The following is a 12,666-nucleotide window of genomic DNA, read 5'->3' as shown; positions in this document are numbered from 1 at the left end:
GGGTTGCTTCGATCTTCTGTCCTCTTTGGTAGAATTGGAAATAAAAGAAAGTCATTATTATTCAGATTAATGTACACAAATCAAAACATTTTAATACACAATTTTTTTTAAACATTTTCTCATTGTTCAAGGACTGGTCTGTCAACTTGTATATGAAGCACAGCAATAAAACAAAAGGGTTTCTTTGTTGAAGACCAAGCAAATTTGACATTTTCCCTCTCTTATTCTTCTATTTTTCCTGCTTCTTAATAACAGGGAGGTTAGAAAGAACCAATCGAACGTATCTTTAGTTTGGCTGCATCATTTTTCCATGTGGACTGCTTCCCAAAAATGAAACCAGATAATCTCCAGAAAACTTCAGCATGACATCTCAAAGTCCCCTTCTACAGGCATAGGCAGGAAGCCTGTAGCTGTCGTAGGTCGCTAGCGAACATCCGAGCCGCCCGTCCTGGCGAATCTGCGACATAGGCCATCTCAACATCCATGACTGTCGTCCCATTTGGAGGTATAAACCAGCTACTTCCAGGAAACGCCACAAACAGCAAAATCACTTAATCCTACTTACATTGCCTATATTTCTTCTATATTTCTTCAAGTCTTTCACTTTGGGTTGCTTCGATCTTCTGTCCTCTTTGGTAGAATTGGAAATAAAAGAAAGTCATTATTATTCAGATTAATGTACACAAATCAAAACATTTTAATACACAATTTTTTTAAAACATTTTCTCATTGTTGAAGGACTGGTCTGTCAACTTGTATATGAAGCACAGCAATAAAACAAAAGGGTTTCTTTGTTGAAGACCAAGCAAATTTGACATTTTCCCTCTCTTATTCTTCAATTTTTCCTGCTTCTTAATAACAGGGAGGTTAGAAAGAACCAATCGAGCGTATCTTTAGTTTGGCTGCATCATTTTTCCATGTGGACTGCTTCCCAAAAATGAAACAAGATAATCTCCAGAAAACTTCAGCATGACATCTCAAAGTCCCCTTCTACAGGCATAGGCAGGAAGCCTGTAGCTGTCGTAGGTCGCTAGCGAACATCCGAGCCGCCCGTCCTCGCGAATCTGCGACGTAGGCCATCTCAACATCCATGACTGTCGTCCCATTTGGAGGTATAAACCAGCTACTTCCAGGAAACGCCACAAACAGCAAAATCACTTAATCCTACTTACATTGCCTGTATTTCTTCTATATTTCTTCAAGTCTTTCACTTTGGGTTGCTTCGATCTTCTGTCCTCTTTGGTAGAATTGGAAATAAAAGAAAGTCATTATTATTCAGATTAATGTACACAAATCAAAACATTTTAATACACAATTTTTTTTAAACATTTTCTCATTGTTGAAGGACTGGTCTGTCAACTTGTATATGAAGCACAGCAATAAAACAAAAGGGTTTCTTTGTTGAAGACCAAGCAAATTTGACATTTTCCCTCTCTTATTCTTCAATTTTTCCTGCTTCTTAATAACAGGAAGGTTAGAAAGAACCAATCAAGTGTATCTTTAGTTTGGCTGCATCATTTTTCCATGTGGACTGCTTCCCAAAAATGAAACCAGATAATCTCCAGAAAACTTCAGCATGACATCTCAAAGTCCCCTTCTACAGGCATAGGCAGGAAGCCTGTAGCTGTCGTAGGTCGCTAGCGAACATCCGAGCCGCCCGTCCTCGCGAATCTGCGACGTAGGCCATCTCAACATCCATGACTGTCGTCCCATTTGGAGGTATAAACCAGCTACTTCCAGGAAACGCCACAAACAGCAAAATCACTTAATCCTACTTACATTGCCTATATTTCTTCTATATTTCTTCAAGTCTTTCACTTTGGGTTGCTTCGATCTTCTGTCCTCTTTGGTAGAATTGGAAATAAAAGAAAGTCATTATTATTCAGATTAATGTACACAAATCAAAACATTTTAATACACATTTTTTTTTAAACATTTTCTCATTGTTGAAGGACTGGTCTGTCAACTTGTATATGAAGCACAGCAATAAAACAAAAGGGTTTCTTTGTTGAAGACCAAGCAAATTTGACATTTTCCCTCTCTTATTCTTCAATTTTTCCTGCTTCTTAATAACAGGGAGATTAGAAAGAACCAATCGAACGTATCTTTAGTTTGGCTGCATCATTTTTACATGTGGACTGCTTCCCAAAAATGAAACCAGATAATCTCCAGAAAACTTCAGCATGACATCTCAAAGTCCCCTTCTACAGGCATAGGCAGGAAGCCTGTAGCTGTCGTAGGTCGCTAGCGAACATCCGAGCCGCCCGTCCTCGCGAATCTGCGACGTAGGCCATCTCAACATCCATGACTGTCGTCCCATTTGGAGGTATAAACCAGCTACTTCCAGGAAACGCCACAAACACCAAAATCACTTAATCCTACTTACATTGCCTATATTTCTTCTATATTTCTTCAAGTCTTTCACTTTGGGTTGCTTGGATCTTCTGTCCTCTTTGGTAGAATTGGAAATAAAAGAAAGTCATTATTATTCAGATTAATGTACACAAATCAAAACATTTTAATACACAATTTTTTTTAAACATTTTCTCATTGTTGAAGGACTGGTCTGTCAACTTGTATATGAAGCACAGCAATAAAACAAAAGGGTTTCTTTGTTGAAGACCAAGCAAATTTGACATTTTCCCTCTCTTATTCTTCAATTTTTCCTGCTTCTTAATAACAGGGAGATTAGAAAGAACCAATGGAACATATCTTTAGTTTGGCTGCATCATTTTTCCATGTGGACTGCTTCCCAAAAATGAAACCAGATAATCTCCAGAAAACTTCAGCATGACATCTCAAAGTCCCCTTCTACAGGCATAGGCAGGAAGCCTGTAGCTGTCGTAGGTCGCTAGCGAACATCCGAGCCGCCCGTCCTCGCGAATCTGCGACGTGGGCCATCTCAACATCCATGACTGTCGTCCCATTTGGAGGTATAAACCAGCTACTTCCAGGAAACGCCACAAACAGCAAAATCACTTAATCCTACTTACATTGCCTATATTTCTTCTATATTTCTTCAAGTCTTTCACTTTGGGTTGCTTCGATCTTCTGTCCTCTTTGGTAGAATTGGAAATAAAAGAAAGTCATTATTATTCAGATTAATGTACACAAATCAAAACATTTTAATACACAATTTTTTTTAAACATTTTCTCATTGTTGAAGGACTGGTCTGTCAACTTGTATATGAAGCACAGCAATAAAACAAAAGGGTTTCTTTGTTGAAGACCAAGCAAATTTGACATTTTCCCTCTCTTATTCTTCAATTTTTCCTGCTTCTTAATAACAGGGAGATTAGAAAGAACCAATGGAACGTATCTTTAGTTTGGCTGCATCATTTTTCCATGTGGACTGCTTCCCAAAAATGAAACCAGATAATCTCCAGAAAACTTCAGCATGACATCTCAAAGTCCCCTTCTACAGGCATAGGCAGGAAGCCTGTAGCTGTCGTAGGTCGCTAGCGAACATCCGAGCCGCCCGTCCTCGCGAATCTGCGACGTAGGCCATCTCAACATCCATGACTGTCGTCCCATTTGGAGGTATAAACCAGCTACTTCCAGGAAACGCCACAAACAGCAAAATCACTTAATCCTACTTACATTGCCTATATTTCTTCTATATTTCTTCAAGTCTTTCACTTTGGGTTGCTTCGATCTTCTGTCCTCTTTGGTAGAATTGGAAATAAAAGAAAGTCATTATTATTCAGATTAATGTACACAAATCAAAACATTTTAATACACATTTTTTTTTAAACATTTTCTCATTGTTGAAGGACTGGTCTGTCAACTTGTATATGAAGCACAGCAATAAAACAAAAGGGTTTCTTTGTTGAAGACCAAGCAAATTTGACATTTTCCCTCTCTTATTCTTCAATTTTTCCTGCTTCTTAATAACAGGGAGATTAGAAAGAACCAATGGAACGTATCTTTAGTTTGGCTGCATCATTTTTCCATGTGGACTGCTTCCAAAAAATGAAACCAGATAATCTCCAGAAAACTTCAGCATGACATCTCAAAGTCCCCTTCTACAGGCATAGGCAGGAAGCCTGTAGCTGTCGTAGGTCGCTAGCGAACATCCGAGCCGCCCGTCCTCGCGAATCTGCGACGTAGGCCATCTCAACATCCATGACTGTCGTCCCATTTGGAGGTATAAACCAGCTGCTTCCAGGAAACGCCACAAACAGCAAAATCACTTAATCTTACTTACATTGCTTATATTTCTTCTATATTTCTTCAAGTCTTTCACTTTGTGTTGCTTCGATCTTCTGTCCTCTTTGGTAGAATTGGAAATAAAAGAAAGTCATTATTATTCAGATTAATGTACACAAATCAAAACATTTTAATACACAATTTTTTTTAAACATTTTCTCATTGTTGAAGGACTGGTCTGTCAACTTGTATATGAAGCACAGCAATAAAACAAAAGGGTTTCTTTGTTGAAGACCAAGCAAATTTGACATTTTCCCTCTCTTATTCTTCAATTTTTCCTGCTTCTTAATAACAGGGAGGTTAGAAAGAACCAATCGAGCGTATCTTTAGTTTGGCTGCATCATTTTTCCATGTGGACTGCTTCCCAAAAATGAAACAAGATAATCTCCAGAAAACTTCAGCATGACATCTCAAAGTCCCCTTCTACAGGCATAGGCAGGAAGCCTGTAGCTGTCGTAGGTCGCTAGCGAACATCCGAGCCGCCCGTCCTCGCGAATCTGCGACGTAGGCCATCTCAACATCCATGACTGTCGTCCCATTTGGAGGTATAAACCAGCTACTTCCAGGAAACGCCACAAACAGCAAAATCACTTAATCCTACTTACATTGCCTATATTTCTTCTATATTTCTTCAAGTCTTTCACTTTGGGTTGCTTCGATCTTCTGTCCTCTTTGGTAGAATTGGAAATAAAAGAAAGTCATTATTATTCAGATTAATGTACACAAATCAAAACATTTTAATACACAATTTTTTTTAAACATTTTCTCATTGTTGAAGGACTGGTCTGTCAACTTGTATATGAAGCACAGCAATAAAACAAAAGGGTTTCTTTGTTGAAGACCAAGCAAATTTGACATTTTCCCTCTCTTATTCTTCAATTTTTCCTGCTTCTTAATAACAGGGAGATTAGAAAGAACCAATGGAACGTATCTTTAGTTTGGCTGCATCATTTTTCCATGTGGACTGCTTCCCAAAAATGAAACCAGATAATCTCCAGAAAACTTCAGCATGACATCTCAAAGTCCCCTTCTACAGGCATAGGCAGGAAGCCTGTAGCTGTCGTAGGTCGCTAGCGAACATCCGAGCCGCCCGTCCTCGCGAATCTGCGACGTAGGCCATCTCAACATCCATGACTGTCGTCCCATTTGGAGGTATAAACCAGCTACTTCCAGGAAACGCCACAAACAGCAAAATCACTTAATCCTACTTACATTGCCTATATTTCTTCTATATTTCTTCAAGTCTTTCACTTTGGGTTGCTTCGATCTTCTGTCCTCTTTGGTAGAATTGGAAATAAAAGAAAGTCATTATTATTCAGATTAATGTACACAAATCAAAACATTTTAATACACATTTTTTTTTAAACATTTTCTCATTGTTGAAGGACTGGTCTGTCAACTTGTATATGAAGCACAGCAATAAAACAAAAGGGTTTCTTTGTTGAAGACCAAGCAAATTTGACATTTTCCCTCTCTTATTCTTCAATTTTTCCTGCTTCTTAATAACAGGGAGATTAGAAAGAACCAATGGAACGTATCTTTAGTTTGGCTGCATCATTTTTCCATGTGGACTGCTTCCCAAAAATGAAACCAGATAATCTCCAGAAAACTTCAGCATGACATCTCAAAGTCCCCTTCTACAGACATAGGCAGGAAGCCTGTAGCTGTCGTAGGTCGCTAGCGAACATCCGAGCCGCCCGTCCTCGCGAATCTGCGACGTAGGCCATCTCAACATCCATGACTGTCGTCCCATTTGGAGGTATAAACCAGCTGCTTCCAGGAAACGCCACAAACAGCAAAATCACTTAATCTTACTTACATTGCTTATATTTCTTCTATATTTCTTCAAGTCTTTCACTTTGTGTTGCTTCGATCTTCTGTCCTCTTTGGTAGAATTGGAAATAAAAGAAAGTCATTATTATTCAGATTAATGTACACAAATCAAAACATTTTAATACACAATTTTTTTTAAACATTTTCTCATTGTTGAAGGACTGGTCTGTCAACTTGTATATGAAGCACAGCAATAAAACAAAAGGGTTTCTTTGTTGAAGACCAAGCAAATTTGACATTTTCCCTCTCTTATTCTTCAATTTTTCCTGCTTCTTAATAACAGGGAGGTTAGAAAGAACCAATCGAGCGTATCTTTAGTTTGGCTGCATCATTTTTCCATGTGGACTGCTTCCCAAAAATGAAACAAGATAATCTCCAGAAAACTTCAGCATGACATCTCAAAGTCCCCTTCTACAGGCATAGGCAGGAAGCCTGTAGCTGTCGTAGGTCGCTAGCGAACATCCGAGCCGCCCGTCCTCGCGAATCTGCGACGTAGGCCATCTCAACATCCATGACTGTCGTCCCATTTGGAGGTATAAACCAGCTACTTCCAGGAAACGCCACAAACAGCAAAATCACTTAATCCTACTTACATTGCCTATATTTCTTCTATATTTCTTCAAGTCTTTCACTTTGGGTTGCTTCGATCTTCTGTCCTCTTTGGTAGAATTGGAAATAAAAGAAAGTCATTATTATTCAGATTAATGTACACAAATCAAAACATTTTAATACACAATTTTTTTTAAACATTTTCTCATTGTTGAAGGACTGGTCTGTCAACTTGTATATGAAGCACAGCAATAAAACAAAAGGGTTTCTTTGTTGAAGACCAAGCAAATTTGACATTTTCCCTCTCTTATTCTTCAATTTTTCCTGCTTCTTAATAACAGGGAGATTAGAAAGAACCAATGGAACGTATCTTTAGTTTGGCTGCATCATTTTTCCATGTGGACTGCTTCCCAAAAATGAAACCAGATAATCTCCAGAAAACTTCAGCATGACATCTCAAAGTCCCCTTCTACAGGCATAGGCAGGAAGCCTGTAGCTGTCGTAGGTCGCTAGCGAACATCCGAGCCGCCCGTCCTCGCGAATCTGCGACGTAGGCCATCTCAACATCCATGACTGTCGTCCCATTTGGAGGTATAAACCAGCTACTTCCAGGAAACGCCACAAACAGCAAAATCACTTAATCCTACTTACATTGCCTATATTTCTTCTATATTTCTTCAAGTCTTTCACTTTGGGTTGCTTCGATCTTCTGTCCTCTTTGGTAGAATTGGAAATAAAAGAAAGTCATTATTATTCAGATTAATGTACACAAATCAAAACATTTTAATACACATTTTTTTTTAAACATTTTCTCATTGTTGAAGGACTGGTCTGTCAACTTGTATATGAAGCACAGCAATAAAACAAAAGGGTTTCTTTGTTGAAGACCAAGCAAATTTGACATTTTCCCTCTCTTATTCTTCAATTTTTCCTGCTTCTTAATAACAGGGAGATTAGAAAGAACCAATGGAACGTATCTTTAGTTTGGCTGCATCATTTTTCCATGTGGACTGCTTCCCAAAAATGAAACCAGATAATCTCCAGAAAACTTCAGCATGACATCTCAAAGTCCCCTTCTACAGGCATAGGCAGGAAGCCTGTAGCTGTCGTAGGTCGCTAGCGAACATCCGAGCCGCCCGTCCTCGCGAATCTGCGACGTAGGCCATCTCAACATCCATGACTGTCGTCCCATTTGGAGGTATAAACCAGCTGCTTCCAGGAAACGCCACAAACAGCAAAATCACTTAATCTTACTTACATTGCTTATATTTCTTCTATATTTCTTCAAGTCTTTCACTTTGTGTTGCTTCGATCTTCTGTCCTCTTTGGTAGAATTGGAAATAAAAGAAAGTCATTATTATTCAGATTAATGTACACAAATCAAAACATTTTAATACACAATTTTTTTTAAACATTTTCTCATTGTTGAAGGACTGGTCTGTCAACTTGTATATGAAGCACAGCAATAAAACAAAAGGGTTTCTTTGTTGAAGACCAAGCAAATTTTACATTTTCCCTCTCTTATTCTTCAATTTTTCCTGCTTCTTAATAACAGGGAGGTTAGAAAGAACCAATCGAGCGTATCTTTAGTTTGGCTGCATCATTTTTCCATGTGGACTGCTTCCCAAAAATGAAACAAGATAATCTCCAGAAAACTTCAGCATGACATCTCAAAGTCCCCTTCTACAGGCATAGGCAGGAAGCCTGTAGCTGTCGTAGGTCGCTAGCGAACATCCGAGCCGCCCGTCCTCGCGAATCTGCGACGTAGGCCATCTCAACATCCATGACTGTCGTCCCATTTGGAGGTATAAACCAGCTACTTCCAGGAAACGCCACAAACAGCAAAATCACTTAATCCTACTTACATTGCCTGTATTTCTTCTATATTTCTTCAAGTCTTTCACTTTGGGTTGCTTCGATCTTCTGTCCTCTTTGGTAGAATTGGAAATAAAAGAAAGTCATTATTATTCAGATTAATGTACACAAATCAAAACATTTTAATACACAATTTTTTTTAAACATTTTCTCATTGTTGAAGGACTGGTCTGTCAACTTGTATATGAAGCACAGCAATAAAACAAAAGGGTTTCTTTGTTGAAGACCAAGCAAATTTGACATTTTCCCTCTCTTATTCTTCAATTTTTCCTGCTTCTTAATAACAGGAAGGTTAGAAAGAACCAATCAAGTGTATCTTTAGTTTGGCTGCATCATTTTTCCATGTGGACTGCTTCCCAAAAATGAAACCAGATAATCTCCAGAAAACTTCAGCATGACATCTCAAAGTCCCCTTCTACAGGCATAGGCAGGAAGCCTGTAGCTGTCGTAGGTCGCTAGCGAACATCCGAGCCGCCCGTCCTCGCGAATCTGCGACGTAGGCCATCTCAACATCCATGACTGTCGTCCCATTTGGAGGTATAAACCAGCTACTTCCAGGAAACGCCACAAACAGCAAAATCACTTAATCCTACTTACATTGCCTATATTTCTTCTATATTTCTTCAAGTCTTTCACTTTGGGTTGCTTCGATCTTCTGTCCTCTTTGGTAGAATTGGAAATAAAAGAAAGTCATTATTATTCAGATTAATGTACACAAATCAAAACATTTTAATACACATTTTTTTTTAAACATTTTCTCATTGTTGAAGGACTGGTCTGTCAACTTGTATATGAAGCACAGCAATAAAACAAAAGGGTTTCTTTGTTGAAGACCAAGCAAATTTGACATTTTCCCTCTCTTATTCTTCAATTTTTCCTGCTTCTTAATAACAGGGAGATTAGAAAGAACCAATCGAACGTATCTTTAGTTTGGCTGCATCATTTTTACATGTGGACTGCTTCCCAAAAATGAAACCAGATAATCTCCAGAAAACTTCAGCATGACATCTCAAAGTCCCCTTCTACAGGCATAGGCAGGAAGCCTGTAGCTGTCGTAGGTCGCTAGCGAACATCCGAGCCGCCCGTCCTCGCGAATCTGCGACGTAGGCCATCTCAACATCCATGACTGTCGTCCCATTTGGAGGTATAAACCAGCTACTTCCAGGAAACGCCACAAACAGCAAAATCACTTAATCCTACTTACATTGCCTATATTTCTTCTATATTTCTTCAAGTCTTTCACTTTGGGTTGCTTGGATCTTCTGTCCTCTTTGTTAGAATTGGAAATAAAAGAAAGTCATTATTATTCAGATTAATGTACACAAATCAAAACATTTTAATACACAATTTTTTTTAAACATTATCATTGTTGAAGGACTGGTCTGTCAACTTGTATATGAAGCACAGCAATAAAACAAAAGGGTTTCTTTGTTGAAGACCAAGCAAATTTGACATTTTCCCTCTCTTATTCTTCAATTTTTCCTGCTTCTTAATAACAGGGAGATTAGAAAGAACCAATGGAACGTATCTTTAGTTTGGCTGCATCATTTTTCCATGTGGACTGCTTCCCAAAAATGAAACCAGATAATCTCCAGAAAACTTCAGCATGACATCTCAAAGTCCCCTTCTACAGGCATAGGCAGGAAGCCTGTAGCTGTCGTAGGTCGCTAGCGAACATCCGAGCCGCCCGTCCTCGCGAATCTGCGACGTAGGCCATCTCAACATCCATGACTGTCGTCCCATTTGGAGGTATAAACCAGCTACTTCCAGGAAACGCCACAAACAGCAAAATCACTTAATCCTACTTACATTGCCTGTATTTCTTCTATATTTCTTCAAGTCTTTCACTTTGGGTTGCTTCGATCTTCTGTCCTCTTTGGTAGAATTGGAAATAAAAGAAAGTCATTATTATTCAGATTAATGTACACAAATCAAAACATTTTAATACACAATTTTTTTTAAACATTTTCTCATTGTTGAAGGACTGGTCTGTCAACTTGTATATGAAGCACAGCAATAAAACAAAAGGGTTTCTTTGTTGAAGACCAAGCAAATTTGACATTTTCCCTCTCTTATTCTTCAATTTTTCCTGCTTCTTAATAACAGGAAGGTTAGAAAGAACCAATCAAGTGTATCTTTAGTTTGGCTGCATCATTTTTCCATGTGGACTGCTTCCCAAAAATGAAACCAGATAATCTCCAGAAAACTTCAGCATGACATCTCAAAGTCCCCTTCTACAGGCATAGGCAGGAAGCCTGTAGCTGTCGTAGGTCGCTAGCGAACATCCGAGCCGCCCGTCCTCGCGAATCTGCGACGTAGGCCATCTCAACATCCATGACTGTCGTCCCATTTGGAGGTATAAACCAGCTACTTCCAGGAAACGCCACAAACAGCAAAATCACTTAATCCTACTTACATTGCCTATATTTCTTCTATATTTCTTCAAGTCTTTCACTTTGGGTTGCTTCGATCTTCTGTCCTCTTTGGTAGAATTGGAAATAAAAGAAAGTCATTATTATTCAGATTAATGTACACAAATCAAAACATTTTAATACACATTTTTTTTTAAACATTTTCTCATTGTTGAAGGACTGGTCTGTCAACTTGTATATGAAGCACAGCAATAAAACAAAAGGGTTTCTTTGTTGAAGACCAAGCAAATTTGACATTTTCCCTCTCTTATTCTTCAATTTTTCCTGCTTCTTAATAACAGGGAGATTAGAAAGAACCAATGGAACGTATCTTTAGTTTGGCTGCATCATTTTTACATGTGGACTGCTTCCCAAAAATGAAACCAGATAATCTCCAGAAAACTTCAGCATGACATCTCAAAGTCCCCTTCTACAGGCATAGGCAGGAAGCCTGTAGCTGTCGTAGGTCGCTAGCGAACATCCGAGCCGTCCGTCCTCGCGAATCTGCGACGTAGGCCATCTCAACATCCATGACTGTCGTCCCATTTGGAGGTATAAACCAGCTACTTCCAGGAAACGCCACAAACAGCAAAATCACTTAATCCTACTTACATTGCCTATATTTCTTCTATATTTCTTCAAGTCTTTCACTTTGGGTTGCTTCGATCTTCTGTCCTCTTTGGTAGAATTGGAAATAAAAGAAAGTCATTATTATTCAGATTAATGTACACAAATCAAAACATTTTAATACACATTTTTTTTTAAACATTTTCTCATTGTTGAAGGACTGGTCTGTCAACTTGTATATGAAGCACAGCAATAAAACAAAAGGGTTTCTTTGTTGAAGACCAAGCAAATTTGACATTTTCCCTCTCTTATTCTTCAATTTTTCCTGCTTCTTAATAACAGGGAGATTAGAAAGAACCAATCGAACGTATCTTTAGTTTGGCTGCATCATTTTTCCATGTGGACTGCTTCCCAAAAATGAAACCAGATAATCTCCAGAAAACTTCAGCATGACATCTCAAAGTCCCCTTCTACAGGCATAGGCAGGAAGCCTGTAGCTGTCGTAGGTCGCTAGCGAACATCCGAGCCGCCCGTCCTCGCGAATCTGTGACGTAGGCCATCTCAACATCCATGACTGTCGTCCCATTTGGAGGTATAAACCAGCTGCTTCCAGGAAACGCCACAAACAGCAAAATCACTTAATCTTACTTACATTGCTTATATTTCTTCTATATTTCTTCAAGTCTTTCACTTTGTGTTGCTTCGATCTTCTGTCCTCTTTGGTAGAATTGGAAATAAAAGAAAGTCATTATTATTCAGATTAATGTACACAAATCAAAACATTTTAATACACATTTTTTTTTAAACATTTTCTCATTGTTGAAGGACTGGTCTGTCAACTTGTATATGAAGCACAGCAATAAAACAAAAGGGTTTCTTTGTTGAAGACCAAGCAAATTTGACATTTTCCCTCTCTTATTCTTCAATTTTTCCTGCTTCTTAATAACAGGGAGGTTAGAAAGAACCAATCGAGCGTATCTTTAGTTTGGCTGCATCATTTTTCCATGTGGACTGCTTCCCAAAAATGAAACAAGATAATCTCCAGAAAACTTCAGCATGACATCTCAAAGTCCCCTTCTACAGGCATAGGCAGGAAGCCTGTAGCTGTCGTAGGTCGCTAGCGAACATCCGAGCCGCCCGTCCTCGCGAATCTGCGACGTAGGCCATCTCAACATCCATGACTGTCGTCCCATTTGGAGGTATAAACCAGCTACTTCCAGGA

This window comes from Mytilus trossulus, unplaced genomic scaffold, assembly GCF_036588685.1.
Source record: "Mytilus trossulus isolate FHL-02 unplaced genomic scaffold, PNRI_Mtr1.1.1.hap1 h1tg000350l__unscaffolded, whole genome shotgun sequence".
Lineage (NCBI taxonomy): Eukaryota > Metazoa > Mollusca > Bivalvia > Mytilida > Mytilidae > Mytilus > Mytilus trossulus.
The sequence above is the reverse complement of the archived record's forward strand: the minus strand, read 5'-3'. Positions refer to the sequence as shown.